The sequence below is a fragment of the Bos mutus genome, chromosome 17, assembly GCF_027580195.1.
Source record: "Bos mutus isolate GX-2022 chromosome 17, NWIPB_WYAK_1.1, whole genome shotgun sequence".
Lineage (NCBI taxonomy): Eukaryota > Metazoa > Chordata > Mammalia > Artiodactyla > Bovidae > Bos > Bos mutus.
Window position 1 is genome coordinate 39856393 of NC_091633.1, and position 19032 is coordinate 39875424.

Here is a 19032-nt window from a genome sequence, read left to right on the forward strand (position 1 = left end):
AATATAAGAAAAAAATTGATATGTAAAATATAAAGAGAAAGCAATCTTTATATACACTTATATTCATGTAGATAGAAGTTTCTAAGAATTTATGAATATATTTTCAGTTTAACTAGGTGAGAACTTAGAAAGATTTTGAGCAGAAAAATCACTATCTCTCTGAAAAATCTTTTGTATTTACATGCTAGAAATTTACAATTAAAAATCAAGTTTCACAAAAGATATATTTAAAATAATCAAAAAATATTTCATAAGAAAAATCAAACAAATCATGCAACTTCTTTGTGAATAAATATAGTTAAAGTAGGAAATAAAAATATGACAAATGGAGATACATACAAAATTCATGGGCTGATTTGGGAGAATGGCATTGAAACATGTAAAATATCATGTATGAAATGAGATGCCAGTCCAGGTTCGATGCACGATACTGGATGCTTGGGGCTAGTGCACTGGGACGACCCAGAGGGATGGTATGGGGAGGGAGGAGGGAGGAGGGTTCAGGATGGGGAACACATGTATACCTGTGGTGGATTCATTTTGATATTAGGCAAAACTAATATAATTATGTAAAGTTTAAAAATAAAATAAAATTAAAAAAAAATATATAAAATTTTTACAAGTAGATCTATAGTTTTTACATAATTCAATTCAAATTTTTGTATTTTTTCTTATTTTTTTTGAACTTGAAAAACCAATTCTAACATTATTTTGCAAATTTAAATGCTAAAACTATAATAGGGTCGACTAAAAGAAGACAAGAAAGTATTGAAATACTTGTTTCTAAATATAACAAAATTTATTTTAAAACTTTCATAATCATGCCTTGGTGTATCCCAATAGAAATGAAAGCAGATAGCCACATAAGGCTTTTTTACAAATGTTCACAAAAACAATATAATAGCTAAAATTTGAAATCAATCTTGTAGACTGTAGGTTGAATTGTATTCCCTCTAAATAAATATGGTGTAATCCCAACCCCAAGTAACTAAGAATATGACCTTACTTGGAAATAGAGTCATAATTATTTAAGATTAAGTCGTGCTGAAGAAGGGTGGGTCCTCTAATCAATATGACTGGTGTCCTTATTAAAAAAAATAAAGGAATTTTGGACACAACACAAACATACCTGCATGGAGAATGTTATGCAAGCATGAAGACAGAGATTGGGGGGATGTGTTTACAAGCCAAGGAATGACAAAGATTGCCAGCAAACCAGACATAGAACAGATTTGCTTTCACAGCTTTAGAGGAGGACAATTTGCCAACACCTTGATTTTAGACTTCCAGCATCAAGAACAGTAAGACAACAAATTTCTGTTGCTTAAGCCACCCAGTTTGTGACATTTTGTCAAGGCAGCCCCAGCAAACTGATACAAAACCCATGTCAATTAACTGGTAAATAACTGAACATATCATGCTATATCCTTATATATAAGCAATGAAAAGAATGAAGTATTAATATCCAAGTATTAATATCAGATTACTTGGAGAAATCTGAAAAACATTAAGCTATGTGAAGGAGCGAACTGAAGTGAAGTGAAAATCGCTCAGTCGTGTCTGACCCTTTGTGACCCCATGAACTAAACAGTCCATGGAATTCTCTAGGCCAAAACACTGGAGTGGGTAGCCTTTCCCTTCTCCAGGGGATCTTCCCAACCCAGGGATCAAACCGAGGTCTCCTGCATTGCAGGCAGATTCTTTACCAGCTGAGCCACAAGGAGAGCCCTATGTGAAGGAAGTATAACATAAAATACAATGTTCTGTAAGATACCATTTATATGAAACTCTCAATTTAGTTCAGTTTAGTCACTCAGTTGTGTCCAACTCTTTGAGACCCCATGGACTGCAGCACGCCTCTAAAAGGTTAGAATTCTAATAACTTGAAGCAAATGAACAGACATCTGAGATTGAGATTCAGGGAATGACAATAACTTCAAAGAGCTTGAAGAAATATTTTGTGGTGATATAAATGGCATGTATCTTGATTTTGGTCATAAGAACATGGTTAATGCAATTGTCCAATCTCATCAAACTGTATACTATTAATTTATAAATTTTATCACATTCATATTGTATTTCAATATAGCTGGGTATTTCAGCCAAGTAACTGACAATAAAAAACAGTTTTTTCCCAAATAAACTCAGATATGCACAGATACTTTATAATGACTAAGTTATCACAGTAGAAAGGTGAAAAAAATGAATTGTGTTGTAAATAAATGACACTAGGTACATTGGGTATCCATATGGGAAAAAATTAAACTGGACCCTTTCAAAGACCATTGTATTTCAACAGATCAGATCAGATCAGTCACTCAGTCATGTCCAAATCTTTGTGACCCCATTAATTGCAGCATGCCAGGCCTCCCTGTCCATCACCAACTCTCGGAGTTCACTCAGACTCACGTCCATCGAGTCAGTGATGCCATCCAGCCATCTCATCCTCTGTCGTCCCCTTCTCCTCCTGCCCCCAATCCCTCCCAGCATCAGAGTCTTTTCCAATGAGTCAACTCTTCACATGAGGTAGCCAAAGTACTGGAGTTTCAGCTTTAGCATCATTTCTTCCAAAGAAATTCCAGGGCTGATCTCCTTCAGAATGGACTGGTTGGATCTCCTTGCAGTCCAAGGGACTCTCAAGAGTCTTCTCCAACACCACAGTTCAAAAGCATCAATTCTTCGGCGCTCAGCCTTCACAGTCCAACTCTCACTTCCATACATGACCACAGGAAAAACCATAGCCTATACCTATTCACAATTCTTTTACTCTCTAATCAGGTCATGGCTTCCATGTGGAGGTAATTTATATCTTTGCCTGAATGATTTTTGTCTTGGCCACATAGGTTACTTTAACCAACAGAATGTGGGCTCTCTCTACCTGGGTGGTAGGATGAGGGTCACATGAAATAGACAAACCAAATCTTCAGCCTGGAATCAAGCCTAGCTAGGCCACTCCTAAACCACATATAGAAAGGATGAAAATGCTGACCTATAAATGAAAAACAAAAGTTGATATGTGAAGCAACTGAAATTATAAGGTTGTGTATTACTCAGAAAATTTTATTAATATAGACCCTTCCCTCACAGCACACAAAAACTTATCTACCTGTGGATTATGGGTAAGGCAACCATATATTTTATTATCCAAATTGGGATATTATTAAGAAAGAAAAATGCATGATTAAGTACCCTGGACAATAAGCATTAAATAGAGATGTACAAGGGAAAAAAAGATGATCACCCTAATTACTGGCTCAAATTGTGCAATTCCAAGTTCTCCTTTAGAAAACTATGTGGGAGAATGTCTTCATGATTTCATAGTAGGAAATTTTTCTTAAGACATAAAAAGGTCTTAAACAGAGATAAAGAGGTAATTTTACTATAAAAAATGCAAATTCCCTTTGATCAACAGACACAAGTAAGAAAATATGGGGAAAAACAGTTTTATAACTGTGGGGACATAGGTGGCCTTTTGGAGGTGAATCTTAGTATTACGGTTGCCTACCTATGACTGGGTCTCCCTGAAGTTCTGAACTCTCAGAGTTGTCCACGCTGAGCCTCCAGCAATTTGTGAATATAGTTCAGGTTTTTGTTCCTGATAAGGTTTCTGCTTACAAATCTCTGCTCTGCTTATATTAGGAGAGAACAAGATGGTGGAGGAGTAGGTGGATGTGGAGTACAACTCTGTCCACAGATACATCAGAATACACCTTCAGACACAGAAGTGAGTGCAGAACACCAACGAGAGTCAACAGGAGTAACTGACCAGTGGAAAAGGATACATCAGTTCAGTTCAGTTCAGTTCAGTCGTTCAGTCGTGTCCGACTCTCTGCGACCCCATGAATCGCAGCACGCCAGGCCTCCCTGTCCATCACCAACTCCCAGAGTTCACTCAGACTCAAGTTCATCGAGTCAGTGATGCCATCCAGCCATCTCATCCTCTGGTGTCCCCTTCTCCTCCTGCCCCCAATCCCTCCCAGCATCAGAGTCTTTTCCAATGAGTCAGCTCTTCACATAAGGTGGCCAAAGTACTGGAGTTTCAGCCTCAGCATCGTTCCCTCCAAAGAAATCCCAGGGCTGACCTCCTTCAGAATGGACTGGTTGGATCTCCTTGCAGTCCAAGGGACTCTCAAGAGTCTTCTCCAACACCACAGTTCAAAAGCATCAATTCTTCGGCACTCAGCCTTCTTCACAGTCTAACTCTCACATCCATACATGACCACAGGAAAAACCATAGCCTTGATTAGACAGACCTTTGTTGGCAAAGTAATGTCTCTGCTTTTGAATATGCTATCTAGGTTGGTCATAACTTTCCTTCATGCAAAACTGAAGATCAAGCCCTGAGCATTTGAAGTGGGAGCACTGACTCCAAGACCCTAGACTACCAGAGAACTAACCCTAGCGGGCATCAAATAGTGAGAACTCACACAAAGGAAACCACCAGAATATAAGAGCCGGCATCAGCCAACCACCTGTGCAGGATGTCACATCTAAACAACAAACAAAACAAAAATACAAACCCAGTCATCAGCAGGCAGGATTACCACCTCACTCAGCCTTGCCCATCAGAGGAAAAACAAACAAACAAAAACTCAGCACATATCTCACCCTATAAGAAGCTTACACAAATCACTGGACCAACCTCAGGAGGGCAGAAACCAAAACAAAGAAATAACTCAACCTTGAAGCCTGGGAAAAGGAGACCTCAAACACAATAAGTTAAAAAAAAAATAATGAAAAGACAAAGAAATACTACATAAATCAAGGAGCAAACTAGAAACACAGAAGTCCAAATAAATGAAAACGAAATAGGTACACTACCTGAAAAAGAATTCAGAAAAATGATAGTAAAGATGCTCAAAAACCTTGAAAACAAAATGGAGAAAATATAAGAATCAATTAACAAAGACCAAGAAGAATGAAAAAATAAACATGCAGAGACAAACAATTACTGAAATTAAAAATACTCTAGAAGGAATCAATAGCAGAATATCTAAAGCAGAAGAATGAATCAGTGAGCTGGAAGAGAAAATGGTGGGAATAACTTCTGAAGAGCAGAATAAAGTAAAAAGAATGAAAAGAACTGAGGATAGTCTCAGAAATCTTTGGGACAATATCAAATGTACCAACATTTGAATTATAGGGGTCCCAGAAGAAGAAGAGAAAAATAAAGGGTATGAGAAAATTCTTGAAGAAATTATAGTAGAACATTTCCCCAACATGGAAGAGGAAATAGTCAATCAAGTCCAAGAAGCACAGAGGGTCCCATACAGGATAAACCCAAGGAGAAACATGCCAAGACACATACTAACCAAATAATAAAGACTAAACACAAAGAAAGAATATTAAAAGCAGCAATGGAGAAGCAACAAGTAACATACAAGGGAAACCCCTTCTGCTTAACAGCTGATCTTTCAGCAGAAACTCTGCAGGCCAGAAGGGGATGACAGGACGTATTTAAAGTACTGAAAGGAAAAAATCTACAACCAGGATTACTGTACCTGGCAAGGATCTCATTCAAAATTGATGGAGAAATAAAAAGCTTTTCAGGCAAGCAGAAGTCAAGAGAATTCAGTACCACCAAACCAGCTTTACAACAAATGTTAAACAGACTTATATAGTCAATAAATATAAGAGAAGAAAAAGATCTACAAAATCGACTCCAAACAATTAAGAAAATGGCAAAAGGAACATATATATTGATAATTACTTTAAATGTAAATGGATTAAATGCTCCACCCAAAAGACACAGATGAGCTGAATGAATACAAAAACAAGACCCATATATATACTGTCTACAAGAAACCCACTTCAGACCTCAAGACACATATAGACTGAAAGTGAGAGGATGGAAAAATATATTCCATGCAAATGAGAAGCCAAAGAAAGCTGGAGTAGCAAAACTCATATCAGACAAGATAGAACTTAAAGAATATCAGAAGAGATAAAGAAGGACACTACATAGTGATCAAGGGATCAATCCAAGAGGAAGACAACAAAATTGTAAATATCTATGCACCCAACATAGATATTTACATAGATATTTGGAGAAGGAAATGGCAACCCACTTCAGTGTTCTTGCCTGGAGAATCCCAGGGACGGGGGAGCCTGGTGGGCTGCCATCTATGGGGTTGCACAGAGTCAGACACGACTGAAGCGACTTAGCAGCAGCAGCAGCATGCACCCAACATAGGAGCGAATCAATACATAAGACAAACACTAACAGACATAAAAGAAGAAATTGACAGTAACACAGTAATACTAGGAGACTTTAACACCCCACTTACACCAATGGACAGATCATCAAAACAGAAAATTAATAAGGAAACACAAGTCTTAAATGATACATTACATTAGATGGACCTCATTAATATCTTCAGGACATTCCATCCAAATGCAGAAGAATACACCTTCTTCTCAAGTACACATGGAATATTCTCCAGGTCACAAATTAAACCTCACAACATCTTGGGTCACAAATCAAACAGTAAATTTAAGAAAATTGAAATCATATCAAGCATCTTCTCCAACCACACTATGAGACTAGATATCAATTACAAGAAAAAACCTGTAAGAAAAACAAACACATGGAGATTAAACAACCTGTTTCTAAATAACCAACAGGTTACTGAAGAAATCAAAAGGGAAATAAAAAAATTTCTAGAAAGAAATGACAATTAAAACACAACAACTCAAAACTTATGGAATGCAGCAAAAGCAATCCTAAGAGGGAAGTTTCTAGCAATATAATCCTACCTCAGGAAATAAGAAAAACATTGAATAGACAACCTAACTTTACTTATAAAACAACTGGAAAAAGACTTAAAAAAAAAAAAACAAAATTAGTAGAAGGAAAGAAATCATAAAGATCCAAGCAGAAATAAAGGAAAAATAAATGAAAGAAACAATAGTAAAGATTAATAAAACTAAAAGCTGTTTCTTTGAGAAGGTAAACAAAATTGACAAAACTATGGTCAGACTCATCAGGAAAAAAAGAGAGGAGAATCAAAATTAGATATGAAAAAGGAGAGGTTACAATAGACAACGCAGAAATACAAAGGATTATAAGAGAATATTATGAAAAACTATACGGCAATAAAATGGATATCCTGGAAGAAATGGACAGATTCTTAGAAAAGTTCATTCTTCCAAGACTGAACCAGGAAGAAATAGAAATTATAACAACCCAATCACAAACACGGAAATTGAAGCTGTGATCAAAAATCTCCCCCAAAACAAAAGCCCAGGACCAGATGGCTTCACAGGAGAATTCTACCAAACATTTAAAGAGCTAATGCCCATTCTTCTAAAACTCTTTCAAAAAATTGCAGAGGAAGGAACACTTCCAAACTCATTCCACAAGGCCACCATCACCCTGATACCAAAATCAGACAAAGACAAACACACACAAAAAAGAAAATATCAATGATATTTTACAGGCCAATATCAATGATGAATGTAGATGCAAAAATCCTCAAAAAAATTTTAGCAAACAGAATTCAGTACCACATCAAAAAGCTCATACATCATGATCAAGTTGGGTTTATTCCAGGAATGCAAGGTTTCTTCAATATATTCATATCAATCAATGTGATACCCCATAATAACAATTTGAAAGATAAAAACTATATGATAATCATAACAGATGCAGAAAAAGCCTTTGACAAAATTCAGCAACTATTTATGATTAAAACTCTTCAAAAATGAGCATAGAAGGAACCAACCCCAACATCAGTTCATTTCAGTTCAGTTCAATCACTCAGTCGTGTCTGACTCTTAGTGACCCCATGGACTGCAGCAGGCCAGGCTTCCCTGTCCATCACCAGCTCACTAGGTTTACTCAAACTCATATCCATTGAGACAGTGATGCCATCTAACCATCTCATTCTCTGTCATCCACTTCTCCTCATACCTTCAATCTTTCCCAGCATCAGGTCTTTTCCAGTGAGTCAGTTCTTCACATCAGATGGCCAAAGTATTGAAGTTTCAGCTTCAGCATCACTCCTTTCAATGAATATTCAGGACTGACTTCCTTTAGGATGGACTGGTTGGATCTTCTCACTGTCCAAGGGACTCTCAAGAGTCTTCTACCCTTTTGAACACTGCAGTTCAAAAGCATCAATTCTTCAGTGCTCAGCTTTCTTTATAGTCCAACTCTCACATCCATACATGACTACTGGGAAAACCATAGCCTTGACTAAATGGACCATTGTTGGCAAAGTAATGTCTCTGCTTTTTAATATTCTGTCTAGGTAGGTCATAACTATTCTTCTAAGGAGCAAGCATCTTTTAATTTCATGATTGCAGTCACCATCTGCAATGATTTTACAGCCCAAGAAAATAAAGTTTCTCACTCTTTCCATTGTTTCCCCATCTATTTCCCATGAAGTGATGGGACCGGATGCCATGATCTTAGTTTTCTGAATGTTGAGCTTTAAGCCAACTTTTTCACTCTCCTCTTTCACGTTCATCAAGAAGCTATTTAGTTCTTCTTCGCTTTCTGCCATAAGGGTGGTGTCATCTGCATATCTTAGGTCATTGATATTTCTCCTGGGAATTTTGATTCCAGCTTGTGCTTCATCCAGTCCAGCATTTCTCATGATGTACTCTGCATATAAGTTAAATAAGCAGGGTGACAATATACAGCCTTGATGTATTCCTTTCCCAATTTGGAACCAGACTGTTGTTCTATGTCCAGTTCTAACTGTTGCTTCTTGACCTGCATATAGATTTCTCATGATGCAGGTCAGGTGGTCTGGTATTCCCATCTCTTTCAGAATTTTCCACAGCTTATTGTGATCCACACAGTCAAAGGTTTTGGCATTGTCAATAAAGCAGAAGTAGGTGTTTTTTTGAGCTCTCTTGCTTTCTCGATGATCCAATGGATGTTGGCAATTTGATTTCCTGTTCCTCTGCCTTTTCTAAATCCAGCTGGAACATTTGAAAGTTCACAGTTCATGTACTGTTAATGCCTGGCTGGAAGAATTTTGAGCATTACTTTGCTAGTGTGTGAGATGAGTGCTATTGTGCAGTAGTTTGATCATTCCTTGGCATTGCCTTTTTTTTGGGACTGGACTAAAAACTGACCTTTTCCAGTCCTGTGTCCACTGTTTAGTTTTCCAAATTTTCTGACATATTGAGTGCAGCACTTTCACAGCATCATCTTTTAGGATTTGAATTCTGACCAAACGTGGTCCCCTGCAGAAGGGAATGGGAAACCACTTCAGTATTCTTGCCTTAAGAACCCCATGAACCACATGAAGAGGTAAAAAGATAGGACACTGAAAGATGAACTCCCCAGGTCAGTAGGTGCCCAATATGCTACTGGAGATCAGTGGAGAACTAACTCCAGAAAGAATAAAGAGACGGAGCCAAAGCAAAAACAACACCCAGTTTTGGATGTGATTGGTGTTGTAAGTAAAGTCTGATGCTGTAAAGAGCAATATTACATAGGAACCTGGGATGTTAGGTCCATGAATCAAGGCAAATTGGAAGTGGTCAAACAGGAGATGGCAAGAATGGACATCAACATTTTAGGAATTAGCAAACTAAAATGGACTGGAATGGGCTAATTTAACTCAGATGGCCATTATATCTACTACTGTAGGCAGGAATCCCTTAGAAGAAATGGAGTAGCCATCATCGTCAACAGAAGAGTCTGAAATGCAGTACTTCGATCCAATCTCAAAAACGACAGAATGATCTCTGTTTGTTTCCAAGGCAACCCATTCAATATCACAGTAATCCAAGTCTATGCCCCAACCACTAATGCTGAAGAAGCTGAAATTTAACGGTTCTGTGAAGACCTACAAGACCTTCTAGAATTCATACCCCCAAAAGATGTCCTTTTCATTATAGGAGACTCTAATGCAAAAGTAGGAAGTCAAGAAATACCAGAGTAATGGGAAAATTTGGCCTTGGAGTAACTCAACATAGTAAAGGCCATTTATGATAAGCCTACAGCAAACATTATTCTCAGTGGTGAAACTAAAAGCATCCCCCCTAAGATCAGGAAGAAGACAAGGATATCCACTTTTGTCACTATTATTCAACATAGTTCTGGAAGTCCTAGCTACAGCCAAGAAAAATAAATAAAAGGAATCCAGTTTGGAAAAGAAGAAGTAAATCTCTCACTGTTTGCAGATGACATGATACTGTACATAGAAAAACCCTAAAGATAGGACCAGAAATTACTAGAGCCTATCAGTGAATTTATCAAAGTTGCAGGATACAAAATCAATACACAGAAATCACTTGCATTTCTATATACCAACAATGAAATATCAGAAAGAGAAATTAAGGAAGCAGTCTCATTCACCATTGCAACAAAAAGAATTAAATATCTGGGAATAAACTTACCTAAGGAGACAAAAGAACTGTACACAGAAAATTATAAGACATTAGTGAAAGAAATCAAAGATGACATAAAAAGATGGAGAGATATTCCATGTTCGTGGGTAGGAAGAATCATTATTGTGAAAATGACTATACTACCAAATGTAATCTACAGATTCAATGTGATCCCTATTAAATTACCATGGCATTTTTTCACAGAACTAGAACAAAAAATTTCACAGTTCATTTGGAGACACAAAAGACCATGAATAGCGAAAGCAGTCTTAAGAAAGAAGAATGGAACTGGAGAAATCAACCTTCCTGACCTCAGATTATACTACAAAGCTACAGTTATCAAAACAGTATGGTACTGGCACAAAAACAGAAATATAGACCAATGGAACAAGACATAAAGCCCAGAAATAAACCCGTGCACCTATGGCTACCTTATTTTTGACAAAGGAAGTATGAATATACAATGGATCAAAGACAGCCTTTTCATTAAATGGTGCTGAGAAAACTGGACAGCTACATGTAAAAGAATTAAATTAGAACACTTTCTAATACCATACACAAAGATAAAGTCAAAGTGGATTAAAGACCTAAATGTAAGACCAGAAACTGTAAAACTTAGAGGAAAACATAGGCAGAACACTTGATGACATAAATCAAATCAAGATCCTCTATGATCCTCCTCCTAGAGTAATGGAAATAAAAACAAAAGTAAACAAGTTGGACATTAAACTTGGGAGAAGGTGGGAAGATTTGGGAGAATGGCATTGAAACATGTAAAATATCATGTATGAAACGAGATGCCAGTCCAGGTTCGATGCACGACACTGGATGCTTGGGGCTAGTGCACTGGGATGACCCAGAGGGATGGTATGGGGAGGGAGGAGGGAGGAGGGTTCAGGATGGGGAGCACATGTATACCTGTGGTGGATTCATTTTGATATTTGGCAAAACTAATACAATTATGTAAAGTTTAAAAATAAAATTAAATTTAAAAAAAACCATAAAAGAGGCCATCTAGAAATTAAAAAAAAAAAAAAAAAAGCTTTTGCACAGCAAAGGAAACTATAAGCAAGGTGAAAATACCACCCTCAGAATGGGAGAAAATAAGAGCAAATGAAACAACTGACAAAGGATTAATTTCCAAAATATACAAGCAGCTCATATGACTCAATGCTAGAAAAACAAAGAAACCAATCAAAAAGTGTAAAAGACCTAAAAGACCCATCAAAAGGGTAAAAGACCTAAAAAGACATTTCTCCAAAGAAGATATACAGATGGTTAACAAACACATGAAAAGACGCTCAACATTACATTATTAGAGAAATACAAATCAAAACCACAATGAGATATCACCTCACACTGGTCAGAATGGCTATCCTCAAAAAGTCTACAAACAATAAATGCTGCAGAGGGTACGGAGCAAAGGGAATGCTCTTGCACTGTTGGTGGGAATGTAAATTGATAGAGCCACTATGGAAGAGGGTATGGAGATTCCTTTAAAAAATAGGAATAAAACCACCATATGACCCAGCAATCCCACTTCTAGGCAAATATCCTAAGGAAACCAAAATTGAAAAAGATACATGTATCCTGTTGTTCATTGCAGAACTATTTACAATAGCTAGAACATGGAAGCAACCTAGATGTCCATCAACAGATGAATGGATAAAGAAGTTGTGGTACATATACACAATTGAATATTACTCAGCCATAAAAAGGAACACATTTGAGTCAGTTCTGATGAGGTGGATGAACCTAGAACCTATTATACACAGTGAAGTGAGCCAGAAAGAGAAAGATAAATATCGTGTTCTAACACACATGTACAGAATCTAAAAAATGGTACTGAAGAATTTATTTACAGGGAAGCAGTGGAGAAACAGACATAAAGAATAGACTTATGGACATGGGGAGAGGGGAGAAGAGAGTGAGATGTATGGAAAAAGTAACACGTAAACTTACGCTACCATATGTAAAATAGATAGCCAACAGGAATTTGCTATATGGCTCAGGAAACTTAAACAGGGGCTCTGTAACAACCGAGAGGGTTGGGATGAAGAGGGAGGTGGGAGAGAGGTTCAAAAAGGAGGGGACATATGTATACTTATGGCTGATTCATGTTGAGGTTTGACAGAAAATTCTGTAAAGCAAGTATTCTTCTGTAAAGCATTTATCCTTCAATTTAAAAAAAAAAGGGGGGAAAAAAAGACCAACTATAGAAAAATCAAAAGGTTTGAATAAGCACTTCACAAAGGAGGAAATATGTAACCACAAAAGATATACAACATCATGTACCTTCAGTAGAAATAAGAGGACACCATGAGATGTCTATATACCTGTACCAGACTGGCACAGAGTGTTGTCAAGTATGTAGATCAAAAGAACTCACAAGTACATTTGGCAGCATGACTTGGTATAACCTTGGAAAAGAGTTTAGTAAACTTGGGTCCTATTTTTTGATCTAGCAATTCAACGTATGAGGATCTGTCATAGATAGATACATGTACATTAGGTTCAGTTGAGTTCAGTCACTCAGTCATGTCCGACTCTTTGCGATCCCATGAACTGCAGCGTGCCAGGCTTCCCTGTCCATCACCAACTCCCGGAGTCCACCCAAATCCATGTCCATTGAGTCAGTGATGCCATCCAACCATGTCATCCTCTGTCATCCCCTTCTCCTACTGCCCTCAATCTTTCCCAGCGTCAGATCAGATGAGATCAGTCACTCAGTCATGTCCAACTCTTTGGGACCCCATGCATCGCAGCATGCCAGGCCTCCCTGTCCATTACCAACTCCCAGAGTTCACTCAGACTCATGTCCATTGAGTCAGTGATGCCATCCAGCCATATCATCCTCTGTCATCCCCTTCTCCTCCTGCCCCCAATCCTTCCCAGCATCAGAGTTTTTCCAATGAGTCAACTCTTCGCATGAGGTGGCCAAAGTATTGGAGTTTCAGCTTTAGCATCATTCCTTCCAAAGAAATCCCAGGCTGATCTCCTTCAGAATGGACTGGTTGGATCTCCTTGCAGTCCAAGGGACTCTCAAGAGTCTTCTCCAACACCACAGTTCAAAAGCATCAGGGTCTTTTAAAATGAGTCAGCTCTTCGCATCAGGTGGCAAAGTACTGGAGTTTCAGCTTCAACATCAGTCCTTCCAATGAACACCCAGGACTGATCTCCTTTAGGATGGACAGGTTGGATTTCCTTGCGGTCCAAGGGACTCTCAAGAGTTTTCTCCAACACCATAGTTAAAAAGCATCAATTCTTCAGCGCTCAGCCTTCTTCACAGTCCAAATCTCACATCCATACATGATCACTGGAAAAACCATAGCCTTGACTAGATGGACCTTTCTGGTAAAGTAATGTCTCTGCTTTTTAATATGTTGTCTAGGTTGGTCATAACATTCCTCCCAAGGAGTAAGTGTCTTTTAATTTCCTGGCTGCAATCACCATCTGCAGTGATTTTGGAGCCCAGAAAAATAAAGTCAGCCACTGTTTCCACTGTTTCCCCATCTATTTGCCATGAAGTGATGGGACCCGATGCCATGATCTTAGTTTTCTGAATGTTGAGCTTTAAGTCAACTTTTTCACTCTCCTCTTTCATCTTCATCAAGAGGCTCTTTAGTTCTTCTTCATTTTCTGCCATAAGGGTGGTGTCATCTGAATATCTGAGGTTATTAATATTTCTCCCAGCATTCTTGATTCCAGCTTGTGCCTCCTCCAGCCCAGCATTTCTCATGATGTACTCTGCATATAAGTTAAATAAGCAGGGTGACAACATACAGCCTTGACGTACTCCTTTTCCTATTTGGAACTAGTCTATTGTTTCATGTCTAGTTCTAACTGTTGCTTCCTGGCCTGCATATAGGTTTCTCAAGAGGCAGGTCAGGTGGTCTGCTATTCCCATCTCTTTCAGAATTTTCCACAGTTTATTGTGATCCACACAGTTAAAGGCTTTGGCATAGTCAATAAAACAGAAATAGATGTTTTTTCTGGAACTCTCTTGCTTTTGCAATGATACAGCAGATGTTGGCAATTTGATCTCTTATTCCTCTGCCTTTTCTAAAACTAGCTTGAATATCTGGAAGTTCATGGTTCATGTATTGCTGAAGCCTGGCTTGGAGAATTTTAAGCATTACATTAGGTGGTACTGATTAAAAATCTAAATACTCCAATAAACATGCAGATTCTATTCACTGAGGTTGTACACAAAAGTAGTATGTATAGTAATGTATAGTAGAATAATATAATATGCATAGTAGGATACAGGTATTTTAAAAGTCCTATCTATTTCTAAATGTGAAATTAAGATGAAGAAAATAATCAACCATGAAATTGCTTATTGTTCAAAAAGATGCACCAAACATTAAGTAGATATAGTTTTGTATGGACATTTAATAGAACGTCTTCCCTGGTGGCTCAGATGGTAAAGCGTCTGCCTGCAATGCGGGAGACCGGGGTTCGATCCCTGGGTTGGGAAGATCTCCTGGAGAAGGAAATGGCACCCCACTTCAGTACTCTTGCCTGGAGAATCCCACGGTCGCCAAGAGTCCAACACGACTGAGCAACTTCATTTTCACTTTTCTACATGCCTAAGATTCTGTTCCATTTCTTCAATTTATGATCACATGGACCAAGCGATGTAGGCTATGTCTTGTTCACTCTCATAAAGTGAGAGATGAGTGTTATTTGTAGCTTCTAATGTCACAATCACAAGCAATATGCTTAGAATAGTGGTACACAATAGCTCCTGACATTTCTTTAACAGAATTACAAGCTGAAGAGACCTTAGTGTACTAAGTTCTAAAACAAAACACTCAATATAAATACTAATATGAGTACTTTTAGACACACAAAGGTACAAGTTCTTTGTAATGACTTGGGGACACATTTTAGAACTTAACCACGAAGACAATCTTCTGTACTAATTTCTGAAAGATTTGCTATGGAATCTAAAGTCCAATATAATTAACTGCATTCTGTACCAACATGAAGGACATCTATTCAGGTCCACCTTCTGTATTTTAAATAGAATGATTTTCCAGGTTTAATAACCCTCTCAGTAGGTTAGATTAAAGATGATAACTTGCCTCTTAAAAATTCAAGTTAAGGATGATAGAGAAACTGGTTGAGATTCCGTGTAGCTAGAAAATACCTCATGTGTGTGTGTAAAGAGTGCAGGGCCAAGAGTTAATGAAACAGTGTGAGTCTGTTTCAAATTATTCATAAAAGATTTATTGCTATTATTGATACTTTAATAATGTTTTGGAGAGAACATGTTTTTGTTGTTGACACTGGGTCACTTGTTACGGTATGCAGGCAAGTTTTTTGATTTATGCCTCTAATTTCAATATTCAGTTATAAATATATATCATTTATTTGCTAATAAAATGAAGTTACATGGATAGTGATAATATGCTCTGATGCATGAAGTTATTATGCTGCTATATGTATATGTTTATGTTTTGTGTACTTATATTTTGTGGATATAGTTAATAGCTTTGAAGACTTCATAAAAAAGATAAAAACTAAAGACTTCTTCAACATATTAACAGCATATGTGGGAAAATAAGACACTGGAAGATTAAACTGTCATAAAACAAAGAAAATACCATAAAACAAAAATACCAAGAACTGTATGATTATAATTTTAAAAAATTTTTCCAAAAGAAGCAATTTTTCTTTAGTTCAATGATTACTTTAAATATTTAGAGCAAGTGCTTCATAAATTCTGACTGCAAGTTTTATTTCCTCATCTGTAATATGAAATCAGGAGGGCCTAGAGGAGCTATCCCACGTTGAAGGTCAGGAAGGGTGGCGGTGAGGAGATACCCCTCATCCAAGGTAAGGAGCAGCAGCTGTGCTTTGCTGGAGCAGCTGTGAAGAGATACCCCACGCCCAAGGTAAGAGAAACCCAAGTAAGATGGTAGGTGTTGCAAGAGGGTATCAGAGGACAGACACACTGAAACCATACTCACAGAAAACTAGTCAATCTAATCACACTAGGACCACAGCCTTGTCTAACTCAATAAAACTAAGCCATGCCCGAGGGGCAACCCAAGACGGGTGGGTCATGGTGGAGAGATCTGACAGAATGTGGTCCACTGGAGAAGGGAATGGCAAACCACTTCAGTATTCTTGCCTTGAGAACCCCATGAACAGTATGAAAAGGCAAAATGATAGGATACTGAAAGAGGAACTCCCCAGGTCAGTAGGGGCCCTATATGCTACTGGAGATCAGTGGAGAAATAACTCCAGAAAGAATGAAGGGATGGAGCCAAAGCAAAAACAATACCCAGCTGTGGATGTGACTGGTGATAGAAGCAAGGTCCGATGCTGTAAAGAGCAATATTGCATAGGAACCTGGAATGTCAGGTCCATGAATCAAGGCAAATTGGAAGTGGTCAAACAAGAGATGGCAAGAGTGAATATAGACATTCTAGGAATCAGTGAAGTGAAATGGACTGGAATGGGTGAATTTAACTCAGATGACCATTATATCTACTACTGCAGGCAGGAATCCCTCAGAAGAGATGGAGTAGCCATCATGGTCAACAAAAGAGTCTGAAATGCAGTACTTGGATGCAATCTCAAAAACGACAGAATGATCTCTGTTCGTTTCCAAGGCAAACCATTCAATATCACAGTAATCCAAGTCTATGCTCCAACCAGTAACACTGAAGAAGCTGAAGCTGAACAGTTCTATGAGGACCTTCAAGACCTTTTAGAACTAACACCCAAAAAAGATGTCCTTTTCATTATAGGGGACTGGAATGCAAAAGTAGGAAGTCAAGGAATACCTGGAGTAACAGGCAAATTTGGCCTTGGAATATGGAATGAAGCAGGGCAAAGACTAATAGAGTTTTGCCAAGAAAATGCACTGGCCATAGCAAACACCCTCTTCCAACAACCCAAGAGAAGACTCTACACATGGACATCACCAGATGGTCAACACAAAAATCAGATTGATTATATTTTTTGCAATCAAAGATGGAGAAGCTCTATACAGTCAACAAAAACAAGACTGGGAGCTGACTGTGGCTCAGATCATGAACTTCTTATTACCAAATTCAGACTTAAATTGAAGAAAGTAGGGAAAACCACTAGACCATTCATGTATGACCTAAATCAAATCCCTTATGATTATACAGTGGAAGTGAGAAATAGATTTAAGGGCCTAGATCTGATAGATAGAGTGCCTGATCAACTATGGAATGACGTTTGTGACATTGTACAGGAGACAGGGATCAAGACCATTCCCACAGAAAAGAAATGCAAAAAAGCAAAATGGCTGTCTGGGGAGGCCTTACAAATAGCTGTGAAAAGAAGAGAAGTGAAAAGCAAAGGAGAAAAGGAAAGATATAAGCATCTGAATGCAGAGTTCCAAAGAATAGCAAGAAGAGATAAAGCCTTCCTCAGCGATCAATGCAAAGAAATAGAGGAAAACAACAGAATGGGAAAGACTAGAGATTTCCTCAAGAAAATTAGAGATACCAAGGGAACATTTCATGCAAAGACGGGCTCGATACAGGACAGAAATGGTATGGACCTAACAGAAACAGAAGATATTAAGAAGAGATGGCAAGAATACACAGATCAGATCAGATCAGATCAGTCGCTCAGTCGTGTCCGACTCTTTGCGACCCCATGAATTGCAGCATGACAGGCCTCCCTGTCCATCACCAACTCCCAGAGTTCACTCAGACTCACGTCCATCCAGTCAGTGATGCCATCCAGCCATCTCATCCTCTGTCGTCCCCTTCTCCTCCTGCCCCCAATCCCTCCCAGCATCAGTCTTTTCCAATGAGTCAACCTTTCACATGAGGTGGCCAAAGTACTGGAGTTTCAGCTTCAGCACCATTCCTTCCAAAGAAATCCCAGGGCTGATCTCCTTCAGAATGGACGGGTTGGATCTGCTTGCAGTCCAAGGGACTCTCAAGAGTCTTCTCCAACACCACAGTTCAAAAGCATCAATTCTTCGGTGCTCAGCTTTCTTCACAGTCCAACTCTCACATCCATACATGACCACAGGAAAAACCACAGCCTTGACTAGCCGGACCTTTGTTGGCAAAGCAATGTCTCTGCTTTTGAATATGCTATCTAGGTTGGTCATAACTTTCCTTCCAATGAGTAAGCGTCTTTTAATTTCAATGGCTGCAGTCACCATCTGTAGTGATTTTGGAGCCCAGAAAAATAAAGTCTGACACTGTTTCCACTTTTTCCCATCTATTTCCCATGAAGTGGTGGGACCGGATGCCATGAACTTCGTTTTCTGAATGTTGAGCTTTAAGCCAACTTTTTCACTCTCTACTTTCACTTTCATCAAGAGGCTTTTTAGTTCCTCTTCACTTTCTGCCGTAAGGGTGGTGTCATCTGCATATCTGAGGTTATTGATATTTCTCCCGGCAATCTTGATTCCACAGAAGAACTGTCCAAAAAAGATCTTCATGACCCAGATAATCATGATGGTGTGATCACTGACCTAGAGCCAGACATCTTGGAATGTGAAGTCAAGTGGGCCTTAGAAAGCATCACTGCGAACAAAGCTAGTGGAGGTGATGGAATTCCAGTGGAGCTATTCCAAATCCTGAAAGATGATGCTGTGAAAGTGCTGCACTCAATATGCCAGCAAATTTGGAAAACACAGCAATGGCCACAGGACTGGAAAAAGTCAGTTTTCAT

The 19032-nt window shown here is 38.4% G+C and overlaps 2 long non-coding RNA genes across 2 annotated transcripts in view; both read right to left on the reverse strand.

The window, feature by feature from the left end:
• Positions 1-19032, reverse strand: part of LOC138991494 (uncharacterized) — a 237689-nt gene that overhangs the window by 41511 nt on the left and 177146 nt on the right. The gene's annotated exons all lie outside the window — the stretch shown is intronic.
• LOC138991495 (uncharacterized) overlaps positions 831-19032 on the reverse strand; it is a 74549-nt gene continuing 56347 nt past the window's right edge. The window contains exon 4 of the long non-coding RNA XR_011467464.1: positions 831-9198. This is a non-coding gene — a long non-coding RNA (uncharacterized lncRNA). The remainder of the gene's footprint in view (positions 9199-19032) is intronic.